Raw genomic sequence first — 17550 nt, 5'->3', positions numbered from 1 at the left:
GATGACAACCAAGATAGCACAAACAAATACAAAAATCGAAACTGTTTACAGTGAATAGCAAATTTTATACATATTCAAGCCGATTCATTCTTTTCATCTTGACTCAGATTATTTACATTAGGGAAAGTCTGTAACACACACTATTGTTCCTATATATATATTCAATTACATTAATGTTATTTGAAGGTTACATCTCAAAATATACCGTCAAACGATAATTACGTTTGGTCATAGATAACACTGCCTGCTCAACTTGTCTGTGCAATTAATGTCTACATGAAAGGTACGTGTGATGGTTGTGAATATACGGCATTTGATGAAAGCATACTTTAATAGCTTTAAGTTCTTACACAGCTGAAGTTTGTCTTGACTATTTTAGAAATATTTTATACAATAAAATATCGATAGATATACACGTATCGATGATGTTTTAGCTTTCGTCCTAAAATATAAATTAGTTAACCAATTTTGATGAAAGCTGAGGAAAATGAAAGCTTCAAAAAGCAGTTTTCCAGTACTGCACAATATTTATGTCGACAGAAGGAAACTGAACAACCCCCCTATATATATATATATATATATATATATATATATATATATATATATATATATATATATATCTTCCATGCATGTGGAAGCTGCACCTACATCGTGTCCCATATGTAGAGATAATCACGTAATTAATAAGTGTAGTACGTACGCAGTAAAATGAAAAATACAGTTTATTGATTGTAGCTTTTCAAATGCATGGCCTGTTAAGATAACATCACAAATTACATGTATGAAAAATTGTTGCGTTAAGTGCCTTCACTTTCGATAGTATATTCTTTATGAGAGAGTGTAAAAATAGGCAAGTACGGGACATGCGACAGTCGGTATTTTCCTCAACGTCTAAACGTTTAATTCAATTCTTTCTGTTTATTTTGTCGAAGTTACGAGGGAAATATAATACATTCTTATTCTAGGAATATTCGTACGACAATCGCTAGGAGCTGATCTCTCCATTTTACCACCTCGTCAGTTTTGGCATTGCATTCTAAATAACATCAAACTTATGTTTCTTGATATAAAAAAAGTCTGTTTTAAACTATACGCTTGAAACATATACATTACCTTTCAGCAAAAGTTGACGATCATTGCAAACTTAAAAGTATATATATATATATATATATATATATATATATATATATATATATATATATATATATATATATATATAGATAGATAGATAGATAGATAGATAGATAGATAGAGAGAGAGAGACACAGGGAGAGAATTATAAATGCACACTAGACAGAACGGAAAGAGCTATCCCTGGAAGAATACTTGACAATAGTAGGCAAAATTAATATTTTAATACAAAAACAAATAATATTATACAGGTTAGAGAATTTTTAATTCTTACTCAACGGAGATTCGAACCCAACCGGCTCCCATATATATACACCCATATATATATATATATATATATATATATATATATATATATATATATATATATATATATATATATATATATATATATATATATATATAAAATCATATTTAAATTAGACAAAATAATGACTAATACCGAACTGGAAATAGTGTTGGTGAGTAGTCCATTACAGTTTGCTGAGTAATACAGTATTTGTGTTATTTGGTACCAGTCTTTGAAAAGTAAACTCATTGCGTATCTTTTAATTTGGGGGCCAAATCATACGCGCTTTACCAACAGCTGACAGTCTCTAACAAACAGTCTCGATTAGTGTGCATTCTGCTTGAAAGTGATTTACAGAAAGATGCGAAATTCACATTGAAGTATGAGGAAGAAGAGTTCACAGAGATGAAGTCATATGGTCACCTTGGCACTGACGAGTACCGTGTATCAAGCAGCGTATGTTTAGACAGATGGCTACATGTCTGCGACATGATGCCCCAGTGCTAGGCATCACTTTATACTGCCACACTGCAGACATCGTAGCGATATATCTGGAAAATTGTTAAAGCTACGTTAAAAATCTAAATCACACACCACACTTCAATCGGTTGTAGCATTCTGTAACAGGCTACACTTAATATTAAGATTCCTTCGTGGCATCGTTTAAGATTTGCACTAAAATGGACTAAAATAGTGCGATTGTTATGCGATTATCTTTGTGCAAATCACTTCCTTTCAAGTATTATATTGTTGCGCACTACATGCAAAACGTTGAAAACTATGCACCTTTACAATTTGAAGATATGACAACAGGACAATTTTACGTTTTACAATAGTACATGGTAATACATTTTTTGTGAAGAATTTACCTGTTCATATTATAGTCAAGATATGCAATACATTGATCTGAGCAAGTCATGAAAACAAAACAAAGTGAAGTGGTCAAATATTTTAGGACTATTTTGTGAGGCCCTTAACACACGTGCGTGTCCGCCGGCTGGTAGGCGTAGGGATTATATCCCAAATTGGATAGTAAATCACTAGATAGCAGAAACACATACTCTTCACCGAGGGCGAAGAGTGCGTGGGATCCCAGTGACAAAATTTGTTTGTGTGTTCCTGGTGTCTCTTCAGTCTCTACACTGATAGCGTGGATCTCGATGAAGACTTTTTGATACAGGTTACTGAACTTGCCCATAAGTATCACGTAAGTCATCTTCTTGATAAATGCGCTGAAAAGACTTCCAAACTTATGTGGAAAACGCTTGTCATATTAAATTGGCTATTTTTTGTGATTTAACAAAGTTCAAAGATAAAGCATGCCATTTTATAGATGGCTGTATAATCTAGCAGAGAATATTTAAAATGCTTTATTCAAACTCAGCATTGATAGTCAAGTTAAAAAGTCAGTATTATTTTCCTTTGTTTCGCACATTAGGTCAACTAGCAATTAAGATAAAGAAATTAAATCTGGAACATAGAGTGTAAAGGGAGAAAATCAAGCACATTTATGTACTAATATTAGAGTGTAAAGAGTTTAGTTTTGCGGAGCGTAACCCCATTTTGCAGCACACAAAAGGCTGTACATAGCAGCCATTATATGTGGTGGGAGAAGACTTGAAGATAAACCGATCCATTGAAAGGCAAGCTTTCCAACATATCCACGTTGGTCGAGCCAAGACTCAAGCTCACGCGGACAGAGGAAGAGATATGTAAGTCATATGTAAAAGCGAGCGCCTCAGACAACTCGGCCACCAGGGACTCCCTAGAATGTAAAGGGGAGATATCAGATAAGTTTATGCATTAATAATAGAGTGTAAACGGACGTGACCTGACAGAGTTATATATTAAAAATGGTGTGTAAAAGAATATAACCTAGTATATTTATGTATTATTAAAGAGTCTAAATGAAAGAGACCTGGCACATTTATGTAATACTAACGGAGTGCAAAAGGACGAGATCTGACTCATTTATTTAATAGTCATTTATGTAATAGTCATTGCATGTAAAGGGACAAGTCCTGGCACATTTATACATTAATAATGGAGTGTAAAGGGACGAGACCATGCAAAGTATGTATATGTATTAGAGTACAAAAGGACGAGACCTGGCACATAGATGTAATAATAATAATATAATGCAGAGGGACGAGATATGGCACAGTGTATATAACAAATAACTTTGATAGGGACATTCAGCCTCTAATCTTTTAAGTTATATATCATTCTGCTTAATAATACAGGTTTGACAGATTTTTCCAACCTAATTTTGAACAAGAATGTTACAACAGCGTGTGAAACAAAGATAGCAGGAGACTGTCAATTTTAGTACGTATAATTGACTAAATATGTATTCTAAGGTATTTAATGCAGCAATAAAACAAAATAAAATCCTCAAAATTACACAAGTTTCCAGTTCGTGTCATATCAAAATTGTACCAATTAATTACAATTTTTCACAATACATGTGTTTGATACTGATAAATGTACATTTTGTAACAGTTGACACAAAGCAACATCACATGTTTATAGTGACTAATGTGATGGATATATACCACCGTGTCCGCATATTCTCTGCATCGTACTATTCTGTAAAAATTGAATCACGTGTTTTGGATCGATAAAACAATTTGTCTTAAGAAAGAACAATCCTCTTTTAATTTAAGAAAGTAATATTCATAAAGTGTAAAATACTGTCTCACATTTTTATTCTAAATCCATATGAAAATGTGATTTCTAATTCTCAACAAGAAGGCCCACCCAATGTCCTTCTTGAACTTGTAACCCAGAAAAACCTTTTTAATATTTATATTTTAGAATTATACAAATAAATATGGTATTTAAGAGATAGAAATGTTTATCTTAGAACAATAAGGCATCTTAAACCATTTAATTTTGCGATAATTTGTCCCACACCTACTTTATCAAATGCTAACCAACGTGTCAACGTGCCGCTCGAACGGTTTCACAAGAAATTCCCGGGTGTTCGGTCTGTTTTTATAAGTCTTTAATATTTTTTCCCCCAAACGAGACTTTGTAAACACAATATATCCTATTCATTGTTGTTTATGTTCAACATAATAACTTATTTATTATAAAATGTTGAACTTTTACTAACTTAAAAATGGGTTTAGTTTACTTAATATCTCTTGCCATTTAGTGTCATAGCGATGTTGAATTTTGAAAAACCAGCTATAAACCTGAATGGTTCCTCGGCTCAAATGTGGGCAGAAAGAGTCCAAAATAATGCATTTCATTTGCATTGCCCGTTGCATAAACATGACATATTTTCAAGGCCATGCGCAAAATGGACCGACTTATGGCGAGTCATGAAAACACAGGGGTAGTATCCCGTGTGTCCATAATTAGTGTTATTTTGAACAGAATTTTCTGGTGAAAATTGCTACGTTTCAGATGGTAAGCATTGGAGTGTTTTATTTTCGTCAATCGGTCCAATTAAGTATGCGTTTTGTACCCGCTGGAATGTGGGTTTATTTTAAATTCTGGTAACTTCACACAAGCAAAGTGGGAACGCGAGTATATGTAACTTCCTGGTGTTTTCACAAAAAAGTCAGATGGGAATGTAGGGCGATGTAAATTCCTGGTGTTTCGATTAGGGTCAGTTGAGCTATTTGAATGCGTTATTTATAATGACACTTAATTGACCCGAGTAAACAAAGTGCGACGAATGGACAATAGTACAAACACATGAACATACGGTCAGATGTTATTTACTAAATTTGGACAGACGATATTTAGTAAACAAAGATCCCATCCATTAGCCACAATGTGTCACTATTTTCTATCATTTGATGCAAATATGGAATATAGGCGATTTGGTAATATTGTGATATGTGTAGGATGGAAAGTCCATTGAAAACTTGCAATTGGATATGAATGGGTGTATCTGACAAGTCTGTCATTTAGTTGTATGCATTGTGGTATTGGTATAGATCATATACATTATTTTAATTAGAACTAGACCGTCTCAGTTTGAGAATGCACCAGCCAAGGATTCCCACAATCTCAGACATTCTTGTGTTGTGTATTCGCAATCCAGCATGCGGGAATTATCTTTTGGAAGTTTATTACTTAGGTCCAAATAGTTGCTTAATATTCACATTGTTGATCTTTCTAAGTTTTAAAAAGAATATTCTTTTTTTTTAATTCTGATATTTCATTTAATTAATTATAAAGAGCGGTTTTCCCTAATTTGTAATTTTATCAAAATCTAAATTCAACGCACCTCCCGTCATCAAGTCTTATGCAAAACTATAGTCATTAGCGAACATTTATCAGGTCGAAGCTTTAAATATATATGTCAAGTGCTGAGTGAGACGTTTTGGTGTTCTGCTCTTGAAGTTTTAAATTGTTGGTTATCGCATATGGTCATCAATAACTCATGATATGATCCAAACAGCGAAGACCCTTATCTTCTTCTTGTCGTACTGCTTGCGACATAAAGCGTCGCATGGAGATTGTCTGGTCAGGAGCTAGGTATGTGGGTTGGCTTGTTGTCATATTGTGTTTTCTCAGTGTCTCTGCAACTTCATCTATCCAATTTTTCTTTGGTCTTCCTTTTGCTTTAGATCCTGATTGTCTGGTGTTGTAAGCTTGAGTTGCGGGTTGTTTGTTATTCATTCTGATTAAGTGTCCATACTATTAGTTCGTTGTGTTACATTGTAGTCTATGATAGGTGTTGTTCCAACTGTTTATCTGATCATTTCGTTCTGTAAGCGACCCACGGTCCACTTTGTAGAAACCTTGCACAAAGTCCCCTCTTCTTGCAAGAGGTTTTTGGGTTGGCGAATTGTACCTTCTTTCAAGGTGTCCGCTTAATTTGGTTCTCGTTATCTGGAGGTTGACCGTCCTCGATGTTATTGCCCGGTTCGAGTAAATATAAATATAAGTGGTGAAACTTATAGGTGGAATAGATAGAGATCTGAGCAGATATATAGAGCAGACCAACACGAGCCTCCGTACATGTAAAGAACAATTTAATCAACTACATAAAACAACTGTGAGAATTCATTACATCAGGAATATACTCTGCTTCTAGAAATAAAACTTTCACCGAATTACGAAAAACAAACACAAATATATTTAAATAAAGTAGCCGATCTGCTTTACTGATAGATTTAGTTCATCATAGGATCGAGTGAACAATCGAAGTCAATGTCTTGTACAATTGCATAACCTGCTTCTTCGGTTCACTCCACTTCTACTGTAGCTGTTCCTTCGACTCCCCTCTGTTTTGTCTTTTTCGGTCCTCAACTCTGTGAGTAGCACGTAGATTCACAGATATCTGGATCTCAGGATAATACGTCTCACTATACGTCTCAGAGATAATACGTCTCACAATAAGTCTCAGAGATAATACGTCGCTGGATATGTCTCAGAATTAATACGTCACAGGATACGTTGCAGAGATAATACATCACAAAATACGTCTCAGAGATAATACGTCGTAGGATACGTCTCAGAATTAATATGTCACAGGAGCTATTTTCTCCCTTTGAGCTTCAGCGTTCCTCGCTTCTACCGCCAAATTTGTTCGTCTGTTTTCCTCGATAAAGTCCTCTTGGACAACAGTTTTACGAGAGAATTTCTCCCAAATTTACTCTTGGAGTCTTCTTACACTTGATTTCTCTTGCAGAAAAGCTTAGACTGATTAAACATTTCAATGTGACGATATTAAAACTAGGAAATTTAGTGTGGGGAAACACGCCCCTTATCTAGCGTAACCAATAAGGATTAAATATATTTGCCGCCTTTTTCCAGAGGCGCCCAAGTCGTGGTCAACTTGACCTTGTAGTTTGAGTAACCGAGTTCTGCAATCTTTCAATCCTGACATTTACACTATGGGATCGAAGTTAGCTTTTGTTTCCACCAGTCTTCTGTTGGCTAAATAAACGAATGTTTAATTAAGAATAAAATTCTCCCCTCGAAAAGACATTACCGATTATGGCAGTATGACCTTTTGATACGCGCCTGTCACCATAAATCTAATTAATTATTCTCTGGTCTCAAACTAATATATTCTTCACAGATCGCCAGAAATTTGCCCCTTCACACGTTCCTTATCCGATCCATTTTGGTCTTGTTTACCTTTTTCTCAAACATCTCATTTCACAGGTGATGATGTTTTGCAGGTGCTTATTGTTTAGTGACCACTTCTGACATTGATAGCACAGAGCTGGGAAGAATAAAATATTTATTAATTGTCTGTTTCATTCCATGAGGATATTTGGGTGTTATTATTGTACATTATTGACTTTCTAAGGTCTTGTCTGGATTTCTTCTATATGTCCTTTCATCCTCTGCCAATAGGATTCCGAGATATGTTTGAACCTTGCTTGACTTTGTATGCATACATGCATATAACATTGCAAGCGTTTTAAGTGACCGTATGTATGTATGTGCTTGTGTTAGTATCTATCTATCTATCTATCTATCTATCTATCTATCTATCTATCTATGTGTGTGTATGTGTGTATTTGGTCTCTCTATCCCTTGTAAACAATCTATATCTTCTTAATGAATCCATTTATTCTTCTAATCTATGCAGCCAGTATATTCAGTGGAGGAAAAACGCAGGAGAACCCCGAGCATGGAAGCTATTAGCCTAACTTCTCACATACACGGACGGAGGTCAGATGTTAGCAATCTGTAAAGGCGATTGCTTTTTACCACTCGGCCACCCGGGTCAAATCTCCAGGGCATTGAATCAATACAATATACGATTCCAATTTTATTTCTAAAGAAAATGAATCGGTTGCTTTCTCGAGAAAAGAAAGAGAAAGTGGCGAACGAATAAAGTAGAGTAAGATATGTAACACTCAGCCATCGATTGCCATCGAAAATGTACGGTGATGTTGATCTTCGATGACATATCAGCAATCCAAAAGCTCCAGTGAGGGGTTATTCCGGCACCTGTTTAGGATACATGTATTCTGGTTTTCTTTGATTTTCAAACACTTGCTAACTGGCAATGCTAATTTTGCAGTGAAATAAGGTAAATAGAGAAATAAATTAGATGATTTAATTTCATTTTCCTTTCTAACATTTGTTAAACTTGCAAATCATTTTAGGAATTAATGAATTAATAAGGTGAATGGAATAAACTTGCATAATTTTATTTTACTTTAACTTTTCATACTTCATGATAAATCTGCAAAACAGTTCAGTTTGACCACATCGATAGTTCTCCATTGACTCTAGAGAGTAGGGGAAGTCGACACGTATTGCTTTCAAGAACTCGAGCATTACCCTCAAAATACCTTTAAATGACCATGTCTATATTATTCTATATTCGTTTACCTAATTCTAATGAGCAAGCACACCATAGTGTATTTGATACCCGATAGTATAAAAATAAGAAAAACAACAAACTTGACAAAGACTGATTACGCAAATAAGTCAGTATTTCAGGTAAATCAATCACGTATCACTCGAGACAATTTCGATCTGGATTCACCGAGTGCTACCGCGTACTTCCTGCTCCAGTGTACTCTTATCAAAATGAACGAGTTAAGTCTGTTGAATTGGAGCAAATTAACCAGCAAATATCTATGTTATGTGCATTCCGCCCGTCTAAAGGTAATTTTGAAGTGATTCATTGACGTATAGCCGGGAAAGCAGATTTCGTAACAGCACCTTCCACCAAGCTATAGGATAATCTGTGACTCATTCTAACAACAACTTAAACAGGAGCAGAGCAGGAAGTCACATGGTTCAAAGATTGGATGATCGAAAGGAGAGAGAGAGAGAGATCCAGGATTATCGATAGTTTTTATCCTCTTTTTATTACATTAGGTTAGTTGTAATAATGCTGCTGCTTTCCGTGTTAATGTATTTCGTTGTCTGCTTTGCTACTTTGTGCGAGTCGTCTCCTTTTGAATAAAGTGAAACCTCCCAGATACCATCCGTACAGGTCGAAAAATGAAATATGTTTAAATGTTTAACAGGGCATTCCTTGTCTGATTTCCAAATCAATGTTTATTGTTATATACAATGTTTGCTGAAGAGTAGATAATTTTTGGACTAATGCAATTTTTCGAGATACAAATATAAACTTGAACATAAATTAAGCAACATAGAATGCAACAATCTTTATATTTACAACTCGATTACTTCTCTGGATGGACATAAGGGCCATGATAATAACTGGTTATCGAAGCAATTTGTATAGTTCGACATAAGCGACGTTATATACGTTCTTTATCAATTTACTTAGAAAACACAAAAGGTGGAAGAGGTTTATTATTTGGAACTAGCCTTATGTACTTTTGTCGTTTCTTCTTTCCTTTCATCACATTAGTCTGATGATATACAATATACTGTCGAGTTGTACCTAATTTCAAACCAAACAACAAGAAAAAACATTTCGAAACCCGGCAGGTGTTGTATACCGTCTCTTTTCTGAAAACTGCATCTGATAGAAGGACGAGTTGTGTCCTCTTGTTTTGTCAAGACTAATACTTGTATTGTGGTTATAGACCATTCTGCTCGTTCCGTCCAAATCCTTTCAAAATGACTTCTGCTCGAATGGACTATGCAGATATAATACTAGAATATTTGCTAACTATTGATCAGGGATATTTGTTTGTTGAGTCATTTCTAACGAAAATATTTACCATTTCGTTTGAAAAACGAACATAAAACTTAAATTACGAGATCAAACAATATTAGACTTTGACTCTACATTGTTCTCGCATGCTATAAATGATATCTTTCAAACTTTTTTGGAATCTTGTGCACAAGATCAGGTGGACAGGACTCGCCACTTCCTGTACCGACATTTTGATATCTCGACAAATATTGAATTCCAGTGAGTTAGGTTTTTAATGTGTGGACATCTTACAACACGAATCATTTTGGTCTCCTTCTCATGGATACCCTCTTGGTTCTATTCGTGAACAATTCAGGTTACATGGCTTTCCACGCACACAACACAAATTATGAAACATAAGTACATATTTTTGTAACAAGATGAAGACGGGTTGAGACTGAATTTATCGAAGACTTTCAAAGCAGCTTCGTGAATGAGATTATTTTTAATAACGTAAATGAACGATGAATGAATCTGACGTTTCTGACTGGGACTAATTAGAACATGCAACTTAAACGAATAATCAAACAAACGTCAACTTGTCAACAAATATGATGCATATATGGATTCATGGATAATCCACGTATGGATCTTGTTAACAAATATGATGCATATATGTATCCATGGATAATCAACGTATGGAACTGGTCAACCAATATGATGCATATATGGATCCATGGATAATCAACGTATGGAACTTGTCAGCAAATATTATGCATATATGTATCCATGGATAATCAACGTATGGATCCTGTCAACAAATATGATGCATATATGGATCCATGGATAATCAACGTATGGAACTTGTCAACAAATATGATGCATATATGGATCCAAGGATTATCAACGTATGGAACTTGTCAACAAGTATGATGCCTATATGGATCCATGGATAATCAACGTATGGAACTTGTCAACAAATATGATGCATATATGGATCCATAGATATGACTTTAATATCAAGTGACTTTTACTCATGTCCAGAATACAAGTGGCGATCCTAGTCTATCTCGCAAACCCCAATACTGGTGTAAGAAAGGTGATTTTGATATCGTGTTTGAGGAGTTCATATACGATCACCGTGTTTTCGAACATGAGCTTGCCTTTATGTGCGTGCATGCATGCGTCCCTGCATCATGGCGGACAAGTCTCCAAACACTACGAAGATAGCGACTAGAAACCTTTGGAATCGATTTGGGTGAACTGCCAATGTGCGCATCCGTCTTAGAATTTTACGAAACAAATAGAACCAATCATTCGATGGACGGAATTGTATAAACTGAGAACAGTGTGTTTTGCTGCTGATTTCCCAAAGAAACTTGACAATGATAATACTACCTAAGCGAAAAAGAGACTGCAATTTTGGGAATGAGGTGAGGGTCAGGGTTATTTATATTTCAGCTAGGTGAAGTATTGATTGAGAACCTGAAGGCTGGGTTAGAAACCTCTTGGACTGTATAATCATCATGCCCATCTCATTATGCGTATGCATATGTATTGTCATACAACAATAACGTTATTAGTTTTGAAATGTCTCAGCTATAACAAAAGAAATAAAAAGTCAACCACCACCACCCAGAATAACAACAACAACAAAAATCAACAAACTTCAAGCCTTGAAATAGAATTCGATATGGTAGGTAGAAGTGCACTACAACACATTTCATTCTGGCGAAGAGGAGCTGGAAGTATCAATAATGAATTGTGATATTGATTAGCTGCAGAATTTTACTTCGATATGTGTCGTGCGAAGACAACACATGGTTTTCAATGCAGAAAATATCTAGTCGATTGGGCAGGCTATATTTTTGTTGGACAAATCCTATAGATACCGGTTAATTTTCTCGCACAGTAACATCCCATGAGGGAACTAGCTGGACACAAGCTTATCGTGGATACCAAAGTCTGAGGATCACGCCACTTTCAGCCAGAACCTCGAGCTTGAATTGGTGGAGATCTGTTAAGGTGTGGCAATATCCAGTCGAGATATATAAAAATGTACAAGACTTTAATGTTAGCCAATGAAAACATTTGTAGCAAGGTAAAAGGCAACGACTGGGCGAGAGACAACATACATATTACAAATCATGTACCCTAATGATGCGATTCTGCAGAGAAAAACACGAAATTGCCATTTATGATTCATAACTTGATCATGAAGTAATCGGAATGGTCTCATCATAAAATATCAGCGCCATTCCAAAATATCATGAAGACAAAGATGGTATTCTCACAAGAACAGTTACAATTTCTCGACAGTCGCCAGATTCTGTATAGCAACATTGAAAAGCTGGCCGTAAGCATGCATAAGGAGGAGTCTCAGTGTCATGATACGGGACAAGTCGCATTATATTGAGTTCCTGCTTCGCAAGGGTGTTTACCCATATGTATACACGAGTACTTGGGTGGGGATTTGAATAAGCACGTCTTTCGCAGATAGAGGCCTTACACAGCCAGCTCAACCGTGCCGCAATAAAATTAAAAGAGTACGTGCATGCAGAGAGCATGTGGAAGATATTAGGCTGCCAGAATCTGGGCAATTATCACGACCTCTACCTCAAGAAAGATGCGAGTTTGCTAGCGGACGTGCTTGAGATAATTGGTGACACATCGATCAGTCTATGACAAAAGAAAACCAAACAAATGAATATCTTACCTTTACAATAACAAACCCTACAATTTAGTCTTGAAACAGAGTCTACCAACCGCCGGTTTTATGTGAATAAACCCACTCACATTCGAGTCAATTACGCCGGACGCGCCAAAGTGCTACATTCTCCAGTACCGGGAGGAGCTCAATGATGCATAGAGCGACTTCCCACTAGCCTCAGAGGAACAGTGCATCCCATGCAGCTTGCTGAGTGACTGTTAGCGCTTTTTAGTGAACCACCTGACGGGAAAGGGGTGAACTCACTGAAAGCACTTGGTCTACAAGATACGAGCAGAAGAGTACTTCCTGGTCCATTACCGAAAGCTTCAGCTCTACACCAGACTCGGAATGCGCGTGACTGAGGTCCCCCGAACATTGGAGTTCCACGAAAATGCGTCGACGGCGCCGTACATCCAGTACTACAGGAATGTAAGAGCAAATTCAAAGAATGAGTTAGAAAAAAAGGATATAGTCAAGCTGATAGACAACTGTCTTTGGGACGATAATGGAGAACATGCAAATGCGGATTCGGGTGGTCCTGATGAGGCCTAGAGGCAAAGAAGACAGGCTGCACCATCTGACTGCTGGCTCCTCGTCTCAGACGAAGAAAATCTACAGCATCAACCTTGTTGCTGTACACAGCATAACGGCTAACCTTAAACTCAACTGGCCTATATACACGGAGATGTGTTCATCCACCTTTGTAAGCATCTGATGTACGACTGTTATTACCAACATATAAAAGTGTCATATGGCGGCAAGACAAGTCTTGTGTACACGGAGAGCGCCAGCAAAAAAGTAAGGAAACAGAAGATTAATAAATGGACATGAGGGAGGAAGCTACCGTGTACGACATGAACGACTACACAAAAGAGCAACCGCTGTTTGCACCGCCAACAAAAATGGTTGTCGGGAGCAACACTGAGCACAATATTGACATTCTGCTTCGCAAGAGCATTTGCCCATATGAAGTTATAGATGAGAGTGCGGGGGTCGCGATCTTAGCGTTTGTGGGCCTTCGTCTGAAGATGCACAATATATTTAGGGTAGACGACCTAAAGGCCAAAGAAGTTTCAAAGGCAGTCGGTTAAAACGATCAAAATACGCCATTAACCAACACATACCCAGAAAAAGGATAGACATGCTTAGTGACATTCATAAAATGGGATCAACTGCATCAAGAAAACGAGCCTATCGTCATTGGATATCAAGACGTTGGATTTAGGTAATAGCTGGATCTATCTGAGATTTATCGCTGGCCTACGTCCATTATAAGCAGTGCGTGCCATCGACAAATAATTGTCTTGGTTGATATATACTTCTGCGTCGATTTTCCGCGTAACATACGATATAGAGGTAGTCTGTGCTGCAGTTTTATGAATGGTATCAGTAGATATGTTGCCTGTGAGCCATGTTACCTCGTCATTTACGGCTGACACTTAAGAAGACAACCACCCAACACACTCAGAGCTACGCTTTGTAGTCTCTCTCTCTCAGAAAGGAATTTTTCTGGACATACTGGTGGCCTAAATAGCCTCTTGGCTAGAGTACTATTCAACCTACCTTAAAGTCCCGCACACAATGATGCTGGCCTTGCCCAGCTTCACATGCACGCCATGCTGGAGAAGGACTGCGGAATGGCACGCATAAAATCCCATCTGTGGTCATCCTGCAGCTGTTTGGCTAACTTATGCAGCCCCCCACCACCACCACCACCACCACCACTTGCAGATACATTTAATAGAATTAAGGATACTCCTTGAAACGAATGGCAACATCGACCACGGTTACTCAGATCTTATCCTTTTGCAAGACGTTTAGCTCAGCTTTGTTTTTTTTTTATAAAAAAAAAACAAAAGCATTTGTAGAAATGATACACATAGAAGATCATCAGCAACACCTAGCTGTTCATTATTATCAGCAAAAGTGTGCTTGCATTGGACTTGCACTTGTTGAAAACTTCAACCTTAAAGGTCACAGGTCATACTCTAACATTTTTCTTTTTACATCAGATTTGCGTTACATGATTAAAAGTAGTAGTTATACTCGCACAAAATGAATTTAAAAAAATTATCAAGTGTCAAGAAGAAATCATAATTTAATTACTCGAAATAGAAGTATAAATCGCTGTTACTTCCCCTTAGCTACGATTTCCCACCTAAAGAGGACGCCAACTTGAAATGACGTACATTTATCCCCACAAGACGAAGTACGTGCTTCTTGTTGTCGAAAACCAAAAAATAAAACACTATAAACTATGGATAGGGAACATTTAGATGAAACTATTGAAAATTTACTGTTCAGTCTTGTATCGGTGCGCGTGCACCTATTGCATTGTTTCAATTTATATTCAAAATTCCCGTTAATAGAGGTAGAAATTAATCAGTGAGGTAATTGATATGTCGGTCGACTTATTGAAAAAAATTAGCACACTTAAAAGAAAACAAAGGAACCAAAGTTTGCTTCCCTATGTAGGCCGACTTCATTAAAAAAAAAATTGACACACTTAAAAGAATCCACAGTCAGTTCCCGGGGTTGGCTCGCTTTGTAATAAAATAACCTTCGTATATGATATCCTGTCGGTAAGTTTAAGCAATGAATTTATTGCTCGCTGCCAGTTGTGTCTAATCAAAATTGACACAAACGGCCATTGATAATTGGAGGGCAAATAGAATACACGGCAATAACTTGATATAATAATACTACTTTTGTGACCCATGCTAGCAAAGAGATTATTATTTGCATTCAGGGTGAATGTACTTTCATATAACGATTTTTGTTTGCGATATATCGTCATATATTTAACTGAATACAATACAATCTTGGTCATTTTGCACCTTATAGAGTATCATGCGTGAATGGCAGGTGCCTTCAGGCAATCGGCTGACATTCGCGTCCCGTTTACGATTTTGTTATCTGACATAAGCGATATACTCTACATTAAGGATGCATATGTCAGCAGGCATCCGATACATACATGGAGTTCGTGGATATATTTTTTTTCTTTAATAAATATCGCATGACGAAAGAAAAAGAAGGAATAAATGATAACAATGCAAGATTAGTTTCTTTCATTTTATTTTCTAGTAAGTGTTTTGTTTATCTATTTTATCGTACCGTGGGGGGTGGGCACAAATTCAATACAAAATTATTTCGTTTCTTATGTTTTAGGACATAAAACCTTGATGAACAAAGGTTTCACCATAAGTTCTGAGACAGGAAAATAATAAAGTTATCGGGTTCCGATATATACGGTAAATAAGGTATATATATATATATATATATATATATATATATATATATATATATATATATATATATATGAATGACTGATTCTACAGACTTGTATACCTATACATGACAAACGCCCCAGAATAATATCTCATATTTCTGTTTTTAAACCCTTTTGAGTTCATATTGGTTACAATAATGTTAAATAAAGAGTTTGATCAAAGTCTTCACTCTGCAAGCTCAAAATGTATAATGATTATTTTTAAAAACATTAATATTTTACATCTGCAGTAACATTTCTGTACTGTAATCTTTATTTGATATACATGTATTTTACTTATGTTCTTTCTATCCCTCTTCTCATATGCACCATAAAGCTTTCTACGTGATTTAGGACATCCAAACTTCTTGGGTGACGGAAGGGATTTTTTTCTTATATTTGACAGTCTCTGGGAAAAATGTAGACACTGCTGTTTTTAATAAATTCAATTTCATTTGTACACCGAAGAGGGTGTAAAAACCAACTGTCCTTAAAATGCCTTATGCACAAGCAGGATGTTTATGTTGGCATAAATGAACTTTCCCATCCCTGACCCTATTCGAGCCTTAAATCCACTTCTTCCGGTAAACATGGTCTTTCGGAAAATGAAAGAAAAAATAATAATTAAGTTATCGGGTTCCCTTTTGTCGCATACATTTGCTGTACAAAAGCACGATCGTAAGATATATTACATAGACATTTACGTGAGGAAATTAACACATGAATGGCTAGGTTGAATAGAAGGGATAAATGAACGTCATATCCGTTTTTGGTAAGCAAAAACTATCGATTGTTTGTGGAGATTGCCGAATACGTTTTGCATTTAGAAAAGCGGATTTTTAAGTCTAATTACACTTTTTTTTATGGTGTACTACCATAACAAATTCGTTTCTATAACTATAATAATATCACACGTTTTTACAATACATGTCGCTAGTTACCTTTACTTCTGAATGCACCAACTTCAAGTTTCCAAAATATACACGAACGTACACAAACTAGAATAGCCTCAAGCCTTGCCTTAGTCAAGACAACAGTGTCATCAGTATGTAGTAGTAAATACTACTATGAGGAAGACTTCAAAATCGCTACTTGATAATAGCAACGTTGAGCACCAGAGACATGGGATTCGACAAAATATGATCTAGCTATTACGTCTTTAGCATTGTTAAGAACAAATAAATTATAGTTTATATATTTTTTCTTGTCTAAGGTGTTAGGACTGGTAGGCCTGGTGTCAGGATAATGTGACTGGATGGGACATGATACCACATGTCCGCAGTACGATGTCCCTGTGCTAGACATCACTATAAACTGCCACACTGCAGACATCGTAGCGATATGACTGACATGTTGTTAATGCTACTTTAAAAATCCATGTCACACACACACACACACACACACACACACACACACACACATTGTCTTTCTCTAATATTACTGCTAAATCAATCCGAAATCCTTGCACTAAGTCGAACAAGAGATTTATCGTTCAAATATAACATGACACTACATATTTTGCTTTTTAGATCCGTGTAAAAAATAAATCAGCTCAGCGAGCAACTTTCCAGATAAGGCTTATTACCTGTGGTTTTGTC

The 17550-nt window shown here is 36.2% G+C and overlaps 1 protein-coding gene across 1 annotated transcript in view; it reads left to right on the top strand.

The window, feature by feature from the left end:
* The first annotated feature begins 2479 nt into the window (after positions 1-2479).
* LOC149798977 (BTB/POZ domain-containing protein 6-B-like) overlaps positions 2480-17550 on the top strand; it is an 82992-nt gene continuing 67921 nt past the window's right edge. Inside the window, exon 1 of the mRNA XM_089957012.1 lies at positions 2480-2627. The gene's annotated coding sequence lies outside the window, so the exon portion shown is untranslated. The remainder of the gene's footprint in view (positions 2628-17550) is intronic.

This window comes from Sinohyriopsis cumingii, chromosome 5 (genome assembly GCF_028554795.1).
Source record: "Sinohyriopsis cumingii isolate HCF-2022 chromosome 5, ASM2855479v2, whole genome shotgun sequence".
NCBI lineage: Eukaryota > Metazoa > Mollusca > Bivalvia > Unionida > Unionidae > Sinohyriopsis > Sinohyriopsis cumingii.
The sequence above is the reverse complement of the archived record's forward strand: the minus strand, read 5'-3'. Positions and strand labels throughout refer to the sequence as shown.